Source organism: Protopterus annectens, chromosome 9.part0 (genome assembly GCF_019279795.1).
Source record: "Protopterus annectens isolate FY-2018-M chromosome 9.part0, PAN1.0, whole genome shotgun sequence".
NCBI lineage: Eukaryota > Metazoa > Chordata > Ceratodontiformes > Protopteridae > Protopterus > Protopterus annectens.
In genome coordinates this window covers 1,396,404,056-1,396,421,555 of record NC_056743.1, presented here as the reverse complement: position 1 = coordinate 1,396,421,555, position 17,500 = coordinate 1,396,404,056, and positions in this window count along the sequence as shown.

Sequence of the window (17,500 nt, the reverse complement as noted above, 5' to 3'; positions counted from 1 at the left end):
TGATGGCAGAATTTTATTTCAAAAATAACGAAGATATTTGTTGGGCATAGTACATGGTAAAAAAAGAGTATAATGATCTTTAATATTAATGAAATATTGTTTCCTTATTCTGCTGTTGAACAATTCACTCTTAAAGGAGAGAATTAAACTCATTCAACAATTGCTGTATGGAAATATACAGTAATTAAGTTTCATTTCATTATTATTTTGCATTTATGTCATTTTAGACTGAAAATGTATTACAAAGTGCTCACTTACAGAATTTCTGTCAGTATTTCTCAGAATACCATTTTATGACGTGATTGACCAATATGCAACCCCAAGGCCACAGTCCTGCCCACCAAATACTTCCTTTTGGCTTGCCAACAAGATGAAAACATTTTGCATATGCAGGATTTTCAGTCATAATGGCATAAAACATTTCAGCTACCATCACAAAGCTAAGAATTATGCAAACTTTCATGTTATTTCTCCTATAATTCCTAGATATTGTGTGAATGCTCACAGTCCTACTCTTTGTTATGCACTTCACATCATATGAAATACTCTTCCCAGAGTGCAGTTCACTACAGAAATGTATTTACCATCAGGCATAAGTATCCCCCAGTGTTTTCTAATAATATCAAATAAGACTGAACATTATTAGAGTATGTCAAAAATCCTTAGGCAGTCAGAAGTTGCATTTCTACCTACTAGAGAGACATCTCCTTTACTTAAAAAATATGGCTATGCTGATTTTTGGGTGACAAGACAGAACTTTATTCTATAAATTTTAGAATTTACCTTTAAGTATTCTGCCTGTGAGATTGACTTTTTAGATGTATGTATTACTAAAACTATGGGTGGTATTATAACATTGATACATAAGAAATAATGCAAAAAGAATAATTTGCTAAATACCCGTACTATGCATCTGAAATACCGGAAGAAGAACGTTATGAAGAGTCAGTTTTTTAGGAATGCTAGATTGCATAATAAGGATAGTGAGATGTACTCCTCCTTTCATGTTCTCACTGCTGAGTTTTATCAGAGAGGTTACTGTGATTTTGAAATATGTCAAGCAGAGAATGAAAGCTATATTTTTTGAGTAAAGGAGATGCCTCTCTAGTAGGTAGAAATGCAGCTACTGACTGTTTAAGGATGTGTTTGACATACTCTAATAACATTCAGTCTGTACGTGATTGATGGTAAACATAGGGATGTACTTGGTGATGAGACTCGGTTCTCTTTTAAAAATTGTACCTCAGTTAAAAGAATGTTGCATTATAAGTCTTTGACTGCTGGTAGGAACAGTAACATACTGTTGGATTGGAAGGAGACTCTTCCCTGCAGGAGATGTAATGTTTGTACATATATTAGAGAAGGCGACTGTTTTGTGCATCCTGATACTGGATGGATGTTTAAATTTGATTTTTATGTAGACTGCAGTACCTAAAATGTTGTTTACCTTGTGATGTGAAACATGTCAGAGTTACTATATAGGGAAGACTAACCGCTGTCTTGGAGACAGGGTTAGAGAACATCTATATAGTATTACTAGAGGTGATATGAAGAATCCTTTAGGTAGATATATAGTTGATGTGGGCAGTATGCATGTTTTTAAATTTTTGGTTCTTGAGCTGTATTTTACCACCGAAAGAGGTGGGGATGTTAAGACCTATACAGAGAAACTTGAAACAAAATGGATTATGTTGCTTCAGGCAACTAGAAATATGGGATTGAATGATTATATCCCTTTAAGACCTGCCTTGAAGTCACAAGGTCTTAGGTAGTAGTTTTAAGCTACTTAAATGTGAATGTATTAGTCTGTAATTAGATCTGATGAAGCACCTTGCTGTCTCTATATAGATTTTTTGGTTTACAGTTTTCTAGTTGAGCCAGCTGTTTGCTCCCTAATTTGGTTTGTTTTCTTGCAGATTGTCCCTATACATAAGGGACATAGGCACTACCCCAGGTGTGAATTTGCGATTCCCCATCCATTGATCCAAATTGCATTTGAAGAGGGCCAGGGAATGTGAACAGGAAGCCTTTTTCAAAGAAGAGGCAATCTCTGAGACACACATCTGTCTCTCCAGCATGTTTTGTTTGAGTCGCTGACTAAGTTTAGATCCCTAGATCTGGTAACCCTTGTGCTGTTTGACTTGCAGATATGTATCAGCTCCATCAGTTTTCATCACATTTATGTGTAATATTCTCAGACTTGCAAGAATGCCTTTAAGTTACAAAGATTTTAAACCATCCACAGGGAAAAATGAACAATTTATTATGCCAAGTTTGTATTATCTTGGTATGTGGAAATTTGCTAGCTATCTTGATGAAAGTTTAACTAGTGGAATGTTGCAGCTTGGATCAAAATGTTTACATATTATTTCACCTGTGAATGTTTTGTCCTTTTGGGATGTGATATTAAAATAAACTAACAGTTACATCTGTTTTATCCAACAACTTGTCAATTTTCTGTTACTGAGCTGTGCAAACATTGATGGGTAGTGAGGGTAAACCTGGTGGTTAGCAGTCATCAATCAGAAACTAATCAGTGATAAAGTTTTCCGTAACTGAACACTTTCAGTTTTGGAATCTGAGATGAGGTGGGTACCAAGGAGCAGCCAGTGCTCTGTGTTCAAATTGCCACTGTGATTCTTAAGGTAGACTGAACAGTAGTTCAGACTAACAATTTTAGACTTGAAGCTCTTTATGAGAAAATTAAATCTTGATATTATGTATAGCACAAATGATGGTAGCAGGGTGGGGGCATGTAATGACAATTTAAAAAGGAAAAGTGTCATTAATCTGCCATTGTACCCTGTTGTTCACACCTTTGAATGAATTTGTGAAAAGGAGATTAGAAATTTATTACAACAAAGGTGCCAACACCGCTACTACAACTTGTCACCTTATGAAAAGGACATTTTAACATCTATTACACAAGATGTACATTAGATGCATGCATCCTGATAAAGGTGGAGGACTTGTAATTATGTACAACCTTGATTATCAGGGGAGAATGCTTAACTTGTTATGTGACAATGCTACATATAATGTTGTTTCATTAAATGAGATAAACATAGCATATAAGGCTGTGAGAATAGCATTGGAAGAGCTGTTCTGTTTGAGTAGTTGCCAGAAGATTTATATGAGTTTTTAAGAGTGCGGGACCCTGTTATCCTGAGAATTTTTGGCATCCCAAAGTTACATTCGAACATCAGGGATCCACCTTTATGGCCTATTGTGGCTTCAGCAGGGTCCATCACTGAGCTATTGGCCAAATTTGTTGACACAAAACTCAAAAATTTGTTTAAACCTTTTGGACATATCATTGTGATTCATGGGATTTGTTGGAGAAAATAAGGCAGGCTGCCCATGATTTTCATGACTTTATTACCTGTGACATTAAAAGTCTGTTTTCTGTCATCCCACAAGAACATGGTTTGTTATGGTTTGATGAGAGAGTTAAACTTTATGGGGGACTAACTGAAAATGATGAAAATTTAATACATGATTTCATGGAAATAATTTTCTTCAACAATTTCCTGGTGTTTGGCAACAAATATTATAAACAATGTTCTGGGGTGGCCATGGGGGGCCATTTGTGCCCCCGTGTTTGCAAATGGCATTTTGTTAAGGTGGGAATTAATGTCCTTGTTCAAGTTTCCAAATTTTAAGCTTTGCAAAGCCTACTACAGATATTTAGATGACCTGTTAATTTTGTGGCAAGGTAGTATAGATCAGTTTAATGAACTGTTGGGGTTGATGCAACATAGTACCGAGTTTCTGGATTTTACTTACTATGTCAATGCCAACGAAATTGTGTATTTGGACATTAAAATTCAGCATTCACCAGATGGAACCCTGGAAACAGGGGTATTTAGAAAGCCCACTGCCACCCATACCACCAGCAAAAGGGCATTATAAAAATTAAATTTACTAGGGTATCTAGATTGACATCAAAAGACAACAAGTGTCAAGAAGAATTTATTGTCTTGAAAAGAATATTTTTAGAATGTAAGTATTCTTGTGCCCTGGTGGATGAGGTGGCAGGACAGGTATGGAGTGAACAAAATGGTATATATGGTTCCATTTTTAAACATGGGTACAACAATAATCCAGATGTTGTTGCTCACAACAACCCCTTGATTTAAGTACTAACATGGTTTTTCATTACCCACTTGATGCCAAGGAACTACAAATATCATTTTGAAAAATTGGTTTATTATAAGTAGCAATGAGGCCACACTGAGATTTAATGAGGTTAAGCCTACTTTCACTTTTAAAAGACAGAGTCATTTTAAAAGTATTTTGGAGAATCAACCTACATGCAGGATGGATAATTTTCCTAAAAATTCTAGATGTGGAAGATGCAATCAATGTGGCTATGTTGAAGGGCACTATGAAGGGTGGATATATGATAAAATCAGGGGCTATGCCAAGGGGAGGTAGATTTATGGACAGAGTGATTTATTTTGCTGTATGCAAACAATGCCAATCTTTTTACATTAGCAAAACCAATAATGCTTTTAATAAGCATATTTACCAGAGTGTTTATAGCATCCAGTGAAATTACAACAAAAGTGCTTTAGCTAGACACTTGGCCACCTGGGTGGGGTTTGATAAATGTATTTTCTTTGCTGTAGAACACGTTGATTTGGCAGCATATTGTGGGGACTGGAAGAATAAGTTGTTGCATCAAGAAATGCTCTAGCAGTTGAGATTTAATGCTGCTGTGCTACCAGGCATAAACAAAACAGTTTATATTGCCAGTGAGCTAAAAGAAAGATCAATAAAAATATAGGTTGTCTAAATGTAAGTTGGCAAAAGACAAGTTTATGCATTGTATGTAAGAACATGTAATTGTTTGTTGCTTTTGTAGTATGGCTTCTGCAAGCACAGCATGTATATATGTACATTATTTTTACTTATTTTATTCATGATGCTTTATTTTGTAAACATTTATTACACATATATCTACAAGGTGAATACTAGCTGAGTATGTAGCTTTAAATGCAGGACTTGGCTTCATGATTTGTTTTCAATTAAGGGTGGGGTTTTGGCTATAAAAGCCTAGCTGCTCTAAATGCAATGATCCTGATGATGTATTTTACTTGTAAGACAAAAGTGCTAAACCTGTTTGATTTTTTTTACAACAGCAGTTTTTTTTAAACTTTTTTAAGCTGTAAGACAATAAACACTTTGTGGATACAAGTTCTGATCCCTAGGAGCACCTGGTTTATTGTATTTGTGTTATTATGTACTGAGGCAGCCCTGCCCCCCTTAAGACTGCACTTAATAATCCTCATGCAGTAATTATGCTGCTAAATAATGCTAATGTTTTCCTTCTTGCAACTGTTGTTAATAATATTTCCTTTCTTATAATAACATACGGATTATCCTATGCTGTTATTAGGGAGAAGGGATGTTGGTTATTTAAAAATGAGGAATACAATAGAAAGTATCTAAATTTGAGACAGGTGAATCTCATTAGCAGTGACCTTTCTTAAGCATATAACTAAGTGAGTGAAGGCTGCACTTTTGTGACAAATGCACTCAGATCTTTGGTAGTGAATTTTCTGCTGTGTTTTATTTCAAGGTCTTTATAATTAAGGCAGCATTATCTGCATTACATTTCTTTGTGCCCCAAAGTAAAAGTCATAATTCTGCATAATATTAAACCACATTTTGGTTGGAAAATACAATGTTATAACTATCAGTATCAGTTCTATTTAGGGGGACATGGTTACTGATCAGTCTGGGAAATAATTTATCAAGTCTTGATAAGAAGTCTAAAATCTATATATTAGGTTCATTTGTTGACTAGGAACACCATGGACCCACCGAAAATATGCCACTCACCCCATTTTACAGTCATAGGTAAGTTAAAGCTATACCACTGGCAAAGATATATCTCGATGTGCATGACAACTGTAAAACATGTTTTTTAAACTTGCCTGTATGTAAGAGATATTACATTTCAGGCACATTAATTGCTTTGTTGGCTAATGTATACATTGTCTGGCTAGAGTTTAAGAAGATGATTTTTTTTAAACATGAGACCTCTGCTGCCATTGATATCTTACAGACGGTTTGCAAGGCATCCCACGAAAAGATGAATTATTGTATTTTAATGACCACATGTTTATAACTTTATAATGTAGAATTGTAGATGTATGTACGTGGGTTCCAACTTCTATGAAGGACTGATAATTTTGTAAGATAATTTTGTAAGATAATGTGTTAAATTACATTCAGATTGTCCAAGCCACAGTGCTTCAGGTATCCATTGTTTTACTTATATTTTTTAAAAAAGGTATACCTTGTCATTACTCCTGGACTGATGATGAAATACAGTCCCTACACCCTCTGGTGATGCTAACTTGAGAGGCTGTATATATCATGATACTGTTTGTAGAATTAGAATAATGCAGATATGCCAGAGTTATTCCTCTTGAGAGCTTAGAAATCTTTGAGCTAGGCTAGCAACTTACCACCACTGCTTCTGCACCATGGCAGGAATTCACAAACAAAATAGTGCAATGTGTAAAACAAAACTGCACAGTGAACAATGGCATGCAGGATAGAGGTGATTCAGAGACACAAATGATATGGTCATACAAAGCACAGTATGCAAGTAACTGTATGAAATGAGCATAACATTGGGACTGTCTGTATTTGTGAAAAATAAATACCAAATTTCATTCTAAAATAAAAGAGTTCCACAACATTCTGATTCACCCTTTTAAATCTTGATTTGTTTACAGTTTTTCCTTCACAAGCTTTGTGTCATCAGCCTGAGCCCGTGGCCCCATGACTGTGACTGTTTGCAAGATGACTAAAAAGGGGACTAACAGCAAGGATAAAGGAGACCCTAAATCTCTCTCTGAACATCTAGTAGCTTGGTGAAAGGAATGCAAGCAAATAATCATGGACAATTTATTTATTTATTTGGCATTTGTTTACTGGGAAAGTCCTTCTGGGTCATGAGGTACCCATTTTCAGCGGATGCCTTTGGAGAAAAGCTATAAAGAATGATAGGAATCGACTTGCTGGAGCCTTCCTCCTTTTTAAGTTTACTCTGGTGCTGGTGCTCAGAAGTAAGTAGGTAATTTGTCCTGTGGCATCTGCCTCAGCATTATATTATATTAACTGAATACAGAAGGTTATTAAGCTACTTACTTGTTTCATGCTCCTTTGCATAATAAAGTAATTTATTTCAATTTGTGAATAAGCACATGACAGACCACTATCTAGTATATGTGTGTGAGATAGATTTAAAGAGTCTGGACCAGAGAGATAGTTTGATAAATAAATAAGAGGGAAAAAAAAAGATGCTTAAGAAACAAATATTTTTGTGTTGTGAAAAAATAATTTCAGTGTGTACTTTTAATTCGTGTAGGTTGCTTCTGCATTTTAATAAGAGAGTACAGTGTGTTTTCATGTTTCTTTCTGTAATTGAGTGCTGTATTAACCTAAATATCATTCAAATATTCTTGTGTTTGACAAATCAACATAAGGAGTAAATTGGTTTTTCTCACACATGGGTATACGCATATGTCAAATTCCATACTTCAAAAGAGAAATTCAATGTTTGTACCTTTGCATTATTGATAAGGCACTTTAATTTCATTACAGCTTTTCTGTGACAATGTGACCCTCTCTCATTTTTTGTCGACCTATGCTGGCTTATTCATTCATATGTTATTATTTGATTTTAGTGGTCAGCTATGTACTGGGGGAACACATTGATGGAAAACTGTTTAGAGGAGTAATTGCAATGGTTATTCACCCATTGCAGTTTATTGGGACTGGGATAAACTAGCATTTTCACAGATGTGTATAGAATTTAGCAATTTGTTAATGTGTGTACTATTTGGAGCTGTTTAATAAAAGTGAGAATAATTCAACAGTTTCTCATATTTTGTATGCCTGTCTATCTAACAATTGTAAGTAGTGTCAAAAGAATTGTAGAGAGAAGCTTCAGAGAACTTTCCATATGGTGATCATTTCTCCTTAAGGAGTTAGAAGGAACTTTGTGCAATTGTGCAAGAGACATTCATCTTTCAGTCTTTCTCATATAATTTCATTTACTTATTTACAAGAACAACATCAAAGAAAGAAGGGACATACATATTTTGATTTACTAAGTTAAAACTCACCCTAACCTCAAGACTACATATAGACACCTGCTTTCATATTCAATAACTCTTGATATATTAATGACATAAGTAAATATTACATATCTTCATAATTATTAGCAAACAAGTGGCAATAACTTCAGTATACTGGACTGTAAATGAACAATGTATTTTTCTGTCTCCAACCACAACATTTCCCACCATGCCCCTCAATAACAAATAACTCAGTTCTGAAAATATGAATGAAAACATGAATAATAAATTACACACTGTGATTAATACTTCCACTGCAGGGCATACACATTAACAATCTTATTGTTGTTTGTTACATACAACTTGGTCTTTCTTATGGAGCACATTATACACAGGTAACTCACCTTTTTAAATTTGTGCTTCTGAATGGTAGTAACCCCTCAGATCTACCGGAAGCAGAAGGAGTTATGCTTCTGAGTGGGTATGCACATTTTATGTTAATTAGCTCTCCAAAGATTTGGCCAATTATGCCTACTTTTTAACAGAAATTCTCCAGATTTTGGATGCCTGCAGGCTGAGAAGTATGGAGTGATGTTGAATGCAACTGTGGTAAACAACATGGCAGACTGATTCAGAAATATATAAAAACTTCACAATGAGCTTTGGCAATTATCATATCTTTACTTCCTAAAATAATGGTAAGCACAGACTGCACCAATATGTTAGGGATAGCAACAGCATTAGCCAAAATACATATATTTGAGGCCTTTATCTTTGCCATTAAACAGCAATGGTGTACATCATCACTCTTTGCATTGCAGAAGGATCCATGCCTATCATTTCATCCCCTCCATTTATTTATTCTTTGTTGACCAGGTTAATTCCACTAGGCTAGTAGCCTATTTTCAGGGGATACCCAAAGTGGTATTTTTGCTACTAGTGGAAATTTGACCAGGGCATCAGGGAATTTCTCCTGCTTGGTACCACACTCATGATGCATACAACCAATGAGCATGAACGTGTATACATTTAATTTCTGGTGCAATGGTGGCAAGAAGAATGATGCAGAATGGAGGAGAGTGAATTTGGAACCAAGGAGAATGCTGGTTTACATATGAGACTGCAGAAGCATTTAGAGAAACAGACAGAGGGCACTATGTTATATTTAACGGATGTGTTTCAAGTGGATTTATTTAAGTCAGTGAAAGTGGAGGAGCGACAGCAAGAAGAAATTATAGTTACAACCCTCCAGTCAGGAAGGTTATGGAATGATGTATTGGCATATTTGTTGGATGAGAAAGAACCTGAGAGTGGAAACAACTTGACCTGGGGAGAAGTGATAGAGAGAATCTGAAAGGAAGAGGAGAGAGAAACTGAGACATTTTCATTTGCAGATGTAGTGAAGAAAAGAAAAGAAAAGAATGAGAAAAAAGGGAAAGTAAGAAAACAGAGATGTAGGATATGCAGAATTCTTTGTATGTAGGGTAAAGAAGAAAAACATTGGACAGGTATGAAATATGGGACACATTTATTGTACTTTTGGGTACAAAAGCTCAAGAAGTAAGAGCATTTATTTTGATTAAGAAAGAGACTTAGTGTGACTTTTTTTGAAGTGTCTCTGGTGTTAGAGACTTTTTGGAAAGGTTTGAATAAAAAGTATACCATTGGAATAAGTATATTGTTTAGACTTTTTATTGTGAGAATCAAAAGAAAGTACATATTCAATTGTACACAGAGACTGATAAAGAGATTGTTAAAAGACATTGAGTAAAGAATTTTTGTTCAGAAGTAAAAAGTATTGGAAAAGTATTAGATAACTATGGACTGTTACTTGGGATTTCAATGTTATATTGAAAATAGAAAATTATAAAATGATTTACATTTCCAGCATAATAAATGTACAAGGGAATAGAGCTGTTGTTCATACTGGGGACAACCAGAAACTTGTTATTTTTGTGGAAAAGAGGGTCATTTTGTCAGTAAGTGTGACAAAAATAAATATTTTATATGTGTGGATTATGGTCATGATGCCAGAAAATGTGAAAGTAATAAATTTGAACAAGCAGAATATTTAAGGGAAGTGGGTGAGAAGGAGCAAAAAATAGATGAGAATAAAAAAGGAATCAGTTGCAAGAAAATAATTACATTGAGTATGTAGCAACATTTTCTAATAGAATACAAGACTTAGAAATATAAGAAGGTGAATTAGAATTGGAATCATATATTAGTAAAGATAGAGATATTGACTAGTAAGTAATTAAGAAGAAGAACTTGACTGGGAAAAGGGTGAAGGCTAGGAAAAGAAAGCTATGGAATATATTTATAAAAGTAATAAAAAAGAACTGGACAAAGTAATAAATTACATTTAGATTAAGAAGCAGAGAAATAATCATAGAATATTATCAATTAACGTGAATAGTATTAAAAGTTTGGTTAGAAGAATTGGTGTTTTGGGAATGGTGTAATAAACGTGAGGTAGATATTATTATAGTAGTTGATATTAGAGGATTTATCAAAGAAGAGAGGTTACAAAAAGAAAATTTATGGAAAGTGGGTATAATTTGGAATTTGGGAGAATAAACTTTCTTAGGGGTAGCAGTACTATATAATGCAGGAATTTCCATATTAGATTATACCCTTGTTAGATTAGGAAGATTATAGATGGGAAAATAAAGTATATAGAATTATAGCAATATATATATATATATATATATATATATATATATATATCATACAAAGAAAGAGAAAAGTTATTTAAAGAGATATTTGATTATATAATAATCAATATGAGCATTATAATTGCAGGAGACTTTTACTGTGATTTGAGAGAAAATAAGAAAGGCAGAGCTGATAAAAGAATAATGAAAGAGATTATGAGTTGTGTTAGGGAATATAACTAGTTATAAACATAGGTGGGAAACACATCAAAGATCAACTATTTTGTAGTTTCTAAAAGTATAAAGATTATTATAGAAGAGGCAGTACAGACAGGATTTTTCAGATCATATAGCTATGCGGATAGAAACTGAAGAAAATAAAGAGCATATTAAAACTGGAAAGGGGTTTAAAAGAATTAATGAGACTAATTAGTATGACAAAGGTCAGGAAAATATACTTCAGTTCTGGAAAGAGCATTTATCTGTGAGAGATTGCTATATTAATTGGACAGAATTGTGGTTAATAGTCAAAGAAAAAATATAAATAAGATTATTTACAGTAGGAATGAGTATTAAGACAAAAAGAGAAACAGGAATATAAGGAGTTGCAACATCAAACATTAGATAGTTTGGAGAGAAATGAAAATGCTAACTATACAAAACAGGAAGAAATATATGAAAAAATCAAAAGAAAATAAAGGGGATATTGTATAAGCAAATATATATATATATATATATATATATATATATATATATATATATATATATATTGCAAGGAAAAAAGAAGCTTTCCCTTATTTGAGCAAAAAGGTTAAAGAAGAAAGTAGTGTAAAGAGAGAGATGAGAAATGAGAAAGGGAACATGGTGAATCAACAAAGTGAATTTATGGAAGTTATAGTGCAGTTTATTAAAAAGAATGTTAGTAAACAAGAGCTAAATGCTGTAAATGAATGGAATGTTAAACAATTTACTGAAGATATAAAAAGAGAATTAGATAAACATATTACTATAATGGAGTTTGATATGATAATGAAGAAAGTAAATATTGGTTCTGCAGTAGGTTCAGATAGAATAGGTTATTTAATGTATAAAAATTTGGAATTATGGCAAAAATAAATATTTATATTTGTATTAAATGAGTGGTTGTAATATGGTATTTGTTATATGCAAGTATGTAATGGTATTATGAAATTTATAAGGAAAAAAGGAGAAAAGATAGAAATAATTGGAGGCCAGCCGTATTGAACACTAGAGATTATAAAAGATTTAGGAAAATATTACAAAGAAGAATAGAATATAAGATAGATAAAGTGTTAGATGATAGTACACATGTTGTTAAAGGAAGAGGATGTCAGGAAATATTAATGACTGTTAGGGAAATAGTAGATATAAAAAGAAAATAAAGGAACAAATATATTAATAGGGGATATAAATAAAGCTTTTGATATAGTAGATCATGATATTATATGGGAAATTTTTGGAAGGTTATAATTTAAGTAAACAGTTACTGAATGTAACTAAATCAGTATAAAAATAGTAAAATAAATGTTTTGATAAATGGTTGGCTAAGTGTAGGCATACAAATGAATAGGGGATTGAAACAAGGGTGTCTAATAAGTAGTATTTTATTTGTGATGGTTATGAATTGTATAGTAAAAAAATAAATAAATAAGTGAACATATAAAGGAGGCAAGGTACATACAGAGTGAAGTTATTATATATGCAGTTATTATGTCTTATGCAGATGATATCATTATCATGACTAAGGATAGTAAAATGATGGAACAAACAATTTCTATAGCGTGATTATTTGCAGAATATAGGAAATTCGTTGAATAGTAGGAGAAGTAAAGGGGTTGTTTCAGAAGAAGTGTTAAAGGGAATTTGATTTGGAATAGGAGAAATGTCTGCTTTTGGAATAACAGTCAGATCTATAAAGGTAGTTAAAGAGCAATGGGTTAAAATTTTACAGGAATTAAGAGAGGTTAGTATTATAATGAGTAGGTGTAGATTATCATATAGAAAGGAAATTCATTTGATAAATTCTATATGGATGGGAAGAATAGCATACATGGCAAGTATACAAATGATGTCAAGAGACATGGAAAAACAATGTATTGAATTAATATTTAGATTTATGTGGGGTTCTAGATTAAATCCAGTAAAACGATAAGTGTTATATATGGATAGGGATCATGGGGGATTAGGTTTATTGAACCCTATAGTTTATGGAACATCTTTAAATTTATATAGTGTATTAAAATGGATAAATGAAAATAATCTCATAACAAAACTGATTAAGATGAAATATAATAGAGAATATAATTTAATAATATTGAATAAGAGGGAAAGAGAATGGAGAAATAAAGAAATAAAAAAGTTATAAAGACAAAATAAGGGTGTGGAAATTCAATACAGCAACTATGGAAAATAATAGGAGATTATGGGTTAAAAATATAATGCCATAAAATTATTATGTTAATATATGGAAACATTTGACAGAAGAGAGAATTAAAGCCATAAAGCAAAGAACTGCTTGGTGTTTGAAAAATGAGAAATGTCAGGATTTATTTATGGAAATTGCAAATTAATAGATTGCCAGTAAAATGAAAAATGTCTAATATAAATTGAGAGAGTGTATCTTTTTGTAATGAATTAGAGACTACAGATCATGTCTTTCTGATATGTAAAAGAGTTCAAAAATTATGGGAAAAGTTAATAGAAAAGAAAAATTTGAATGAGTTTCAAGAATATAAACAATTGAATATGGATTTTATGAAGGTTTAAATAAGAAATATGTTAAGCAATTGGATAAAAAATGTTTTGTATTACTTAGGTTATTTGGAATGAAAGACTGAATGAGAGTATGCTTAATGGAGGTTGGGTCATTCCAACCATATTAAGGAAAATTAGGTAGTGGTTACGGAAAAAGGAATGGGGATCTATAAGTATATCACATGAGAATTTGTGGGAATGGATATATAACTTTTGCAAATATGTGAAAATATTAATTTGTATATATTTGTAAATATATGCAACTACTTGTACATAAAGGATCTCTATCCACAATTGTCACTTGCAGTGTTGTTGTATGAGAGTAAGTGCATGGTGGTGGCTGGGAGTATGGTGCATGAAATGGAAAATCAACAGAAGGGTGCAGAGATGAATGCCATCTCAGAAAAAGTAAGCAATGCAGTAGAATAGGTCTCAGAGGAAGCTTTTCAGAGAAAGTTGTTTGATCAGACCGAGGAGACAGTCAGAGAGGAATGTACAGTTACAAACCTCCAATTGGGAGGGTTGCAGGATAAAATATTTCAAGAAATGATCAACCAAAGGCAGCTGGAGAATGAGGTTTAAGTGGGGAACAGTAGGGGAAAAAATAGATTAAGAGATATGGAAGCAACTCCAGACAGAAGCAGAGTGAAGTCGCTCCTGCATGGAATATGGCCATCAAGCGATCCAGGAATGTACTGTTTTGACATGCACAAGCGTGCCAACACTGTTTTTGCATGGAAACCAGTGCAGGATGCTAATTGCCTCATTTGCTGGTGAAAACCATGTAAATGTGGAGAATTAGCAATCCAGGAAGCAGGCAATTTACCATGCAGAAACAGTGTAAGGTGCAGAAATGTATTCGGCTACTAGCCACATACATTTCTGCAAAAATGAAACTGGAGCCATGACAGCTCCAATAAAAGCATGTACCTTAATCTGCAGGCATGTCAATGGAGAACTTTTAAATTTCTGTAAAAATACTTTTTTTTTGGCCAATCTCGGCCATTGAAGCATAGGACAGCACAGTGCAAATGGGATTGTGAAGAAAAAAAATAAAAAAATTGTATAAGTCAATTTTAAGGGAAACCTGCGTTTTGCCATTATATTCTATGGCAAGCAGAATCCAAACAATGGCAGAGAATAGTGGTTGCTAAGGGGGAAGGGGCTTGTGTAGTGCAGTAAATACAGATTAACACAGTGGGGTATGGTAATGAGGGGACTTATACTGACTCACAAAATTCTTCTAAGTGTCACACTGCACCTAGCCATGTAGGTGCTCTAACACCATTGCATAGGCAGGAGGAGCAACTAACATGAAAAGGGTGTGTGTCATGCTTGCTGTAAGCACATTGTATCTCCTTTGCCTGGGTTTGTGCTTAGCTAAACACAGCTAAGCGAGGGTGTATGTCCCAGATAGCTTAGCTGTGCTTAGCTAAGTACAGAAACAGTAAGCGTGTTCGCATCTAGGGGAGGTCCTTTTCCTCTTAGCATTGTTTACACTTGCTAAACGGGTTTATGCGGCATGCCCCGGGACTTAAACAGTTAAACAGGAAGGATATAGAAAAAAAAGGAAATAGCAGAACAAGGGATTTGCAGTACAAATCAGTAATATGGGATTCTGCGACTCACAATGGGCCATTGAAAGCACTCAATAATAAAGATGGCAGGTGGCTGCATAGATGAAAATGGGAGGAGATGTAACCAAAAAAAAAAATAAATAAATAAAGGGCAACAGCACAATAAAGGAGAAATGATGTAAAAATCACTAATATGGGACTCTTGCAACTCACAATGGGCCATGCAAAGCACTCAATAATACAGCTGACAGATGGCTGTATAGAGATGTAAAAAATAAATAAATAAAGGGCAACAGCACAATAAAGGAGAAATGAAGTAGAAATCACTAATATGGGACTCTTGCAACTCACAATGGGCCATGCAAAGCACATAATAATACAGCTGGCAGGGGGCTGCATAGCTAAAAATTGGAGGAGATGTAAGTAAAAAATAATTAAAAAGGGCAACAGCAGAATAAAGGCAATCATGCACAAATTACCACTAATGCCTCTAACACTCACAGTGGCCAAATCAAAGCCATGATTAATATAGCTGGCATCTGGAATGTATCATAATCAGCCAATCATACAGACAGTATCTGCAGCATAGCAATATAAAGTATGGAAACACTTTACAGTCTGTTTTTTTCCCACAAACTCTGCACCATTGGTATATACATGCGGGGGAATTTTAACTAGAAAAATGTTAGGGGCTGCCATTGCTTTGATCCATCAGTATGTGCTAGAGGCTGATGGCAGAGAGGAGGATAATGCTGACAATTGTCACAGACCAAGGAGGAGGAGAAGAGTGTTCAGACCCAGGGTAACTTACCAGGCGCTACATGATCTGGAGATAGTACAGCACTACAGGGTGGACAGAGACATACTTCAGCAAATCATCAAGCTGTGCCAGCCTCAACTTGGAGCTTGAACCAACAGAGGGGAACCCATCTCAGTGGATACCAAGGTATGTGCAGCCTTAAGAATTCTAGCTACAGGTACTTTCCAAAGACCTACTGGGGACATTATGGGGGTCTCACAGACATCTACATCCAGGATACTCCACCAGTTCCTGGATGCAATGCTACCACATGCAAGTGAGCACATTTACTTTCCCAACACCCATGAGGAGAGGACCAGCCCAATGCATCTCTTCCACCATATAGCAGAATACCTGGAGGTACTGGGTGCCATAGACTGCATGCACATCCACATCAAATCATGACCCGGTGAACAGGGTAGGGTCTACATAAATGGCAAAGGATTCCCCTCCATCACCTGCCAGGTCATGTGCGATGCCCAGGGCATTATCATGAATGTATGTGCTGGCAACCCTGGAAGCTATCATGACTCCCACATCAGGCCTTCGTCACAGCTGAACCAGGCATTTGCCAGTGGGGGCATCCCATATGGCCATCTGGTGGGGGGATGCTGGTTATGCACTGGAGCCGTGGATGATGACAACCATTAGAAATGCACACACATCCACACAAGAACGCCATAATGAGGCACACGCACAAACCATAATAATTATAGAGCATGTATTTGGGATGCTCAAGTCACGGTTCCACTGCCTTGACATATCTGGTGGAGCCCTGCAGTACTCTCCAGCCACATGTGCACATATGTTCATAGTATGTGCCATGCTACACAATATGATCCTGTGGAAACAGCTGCAGCAGGAACAGCATGGGGAAGGGCCACACAGCCCACCACCATTGCCAAGGTTCCCACAGGCACTGAGGGACTCACAGGAGGAGGCCCCTGAGCCTGCTCCCATACACAGATGGAAGTGTGCCCAGTATGCTCAGGCCTTGTCAAACAGGCAATGCATAGCACACACACTGACACTGTAGGGACCGCAGGTACTGACACCTCTCTCTGACTCACACACACAGTAAAATGGATGACACATATCACATTACCTATAACTTACCATGTGTAGGCAGTGTACAGTGTGCATCCAACATAGGCAGCCCCCAAGCACTCTCCTCACAACTGCGGCAAGTACAAGGTAAGTCAGTCTTCTTAACAACAGATGAATGGAATAGTATGTTCTGCTAGCATATCTATGGTAATGCTGAATAAATGCAAGGGAATAGGGTGGCCTCCTGGGATAGCAGTACACAACTGACAGCTATGTGAGACACCAGGAAATGTCTGACCAAAACTGGCTACCACACACTATGAAGTAGTACCCAAGGTGGCAAATTCCACTGCAGCATATGTGTGGGGACAACCAACTGGTGGGTCATAGGTCACAGGCCTGGATGTCAGGTTGGGGGGTCCCATAACCACCCCTCACACCCACACAGCAAGTCAGCTGTAGAAAACCACAGAGAAATGTCTGGTAAAGACACACAAATGGCAACAATGTTGAATTAACCCCCCTACAGACTCACACAGTGATAAC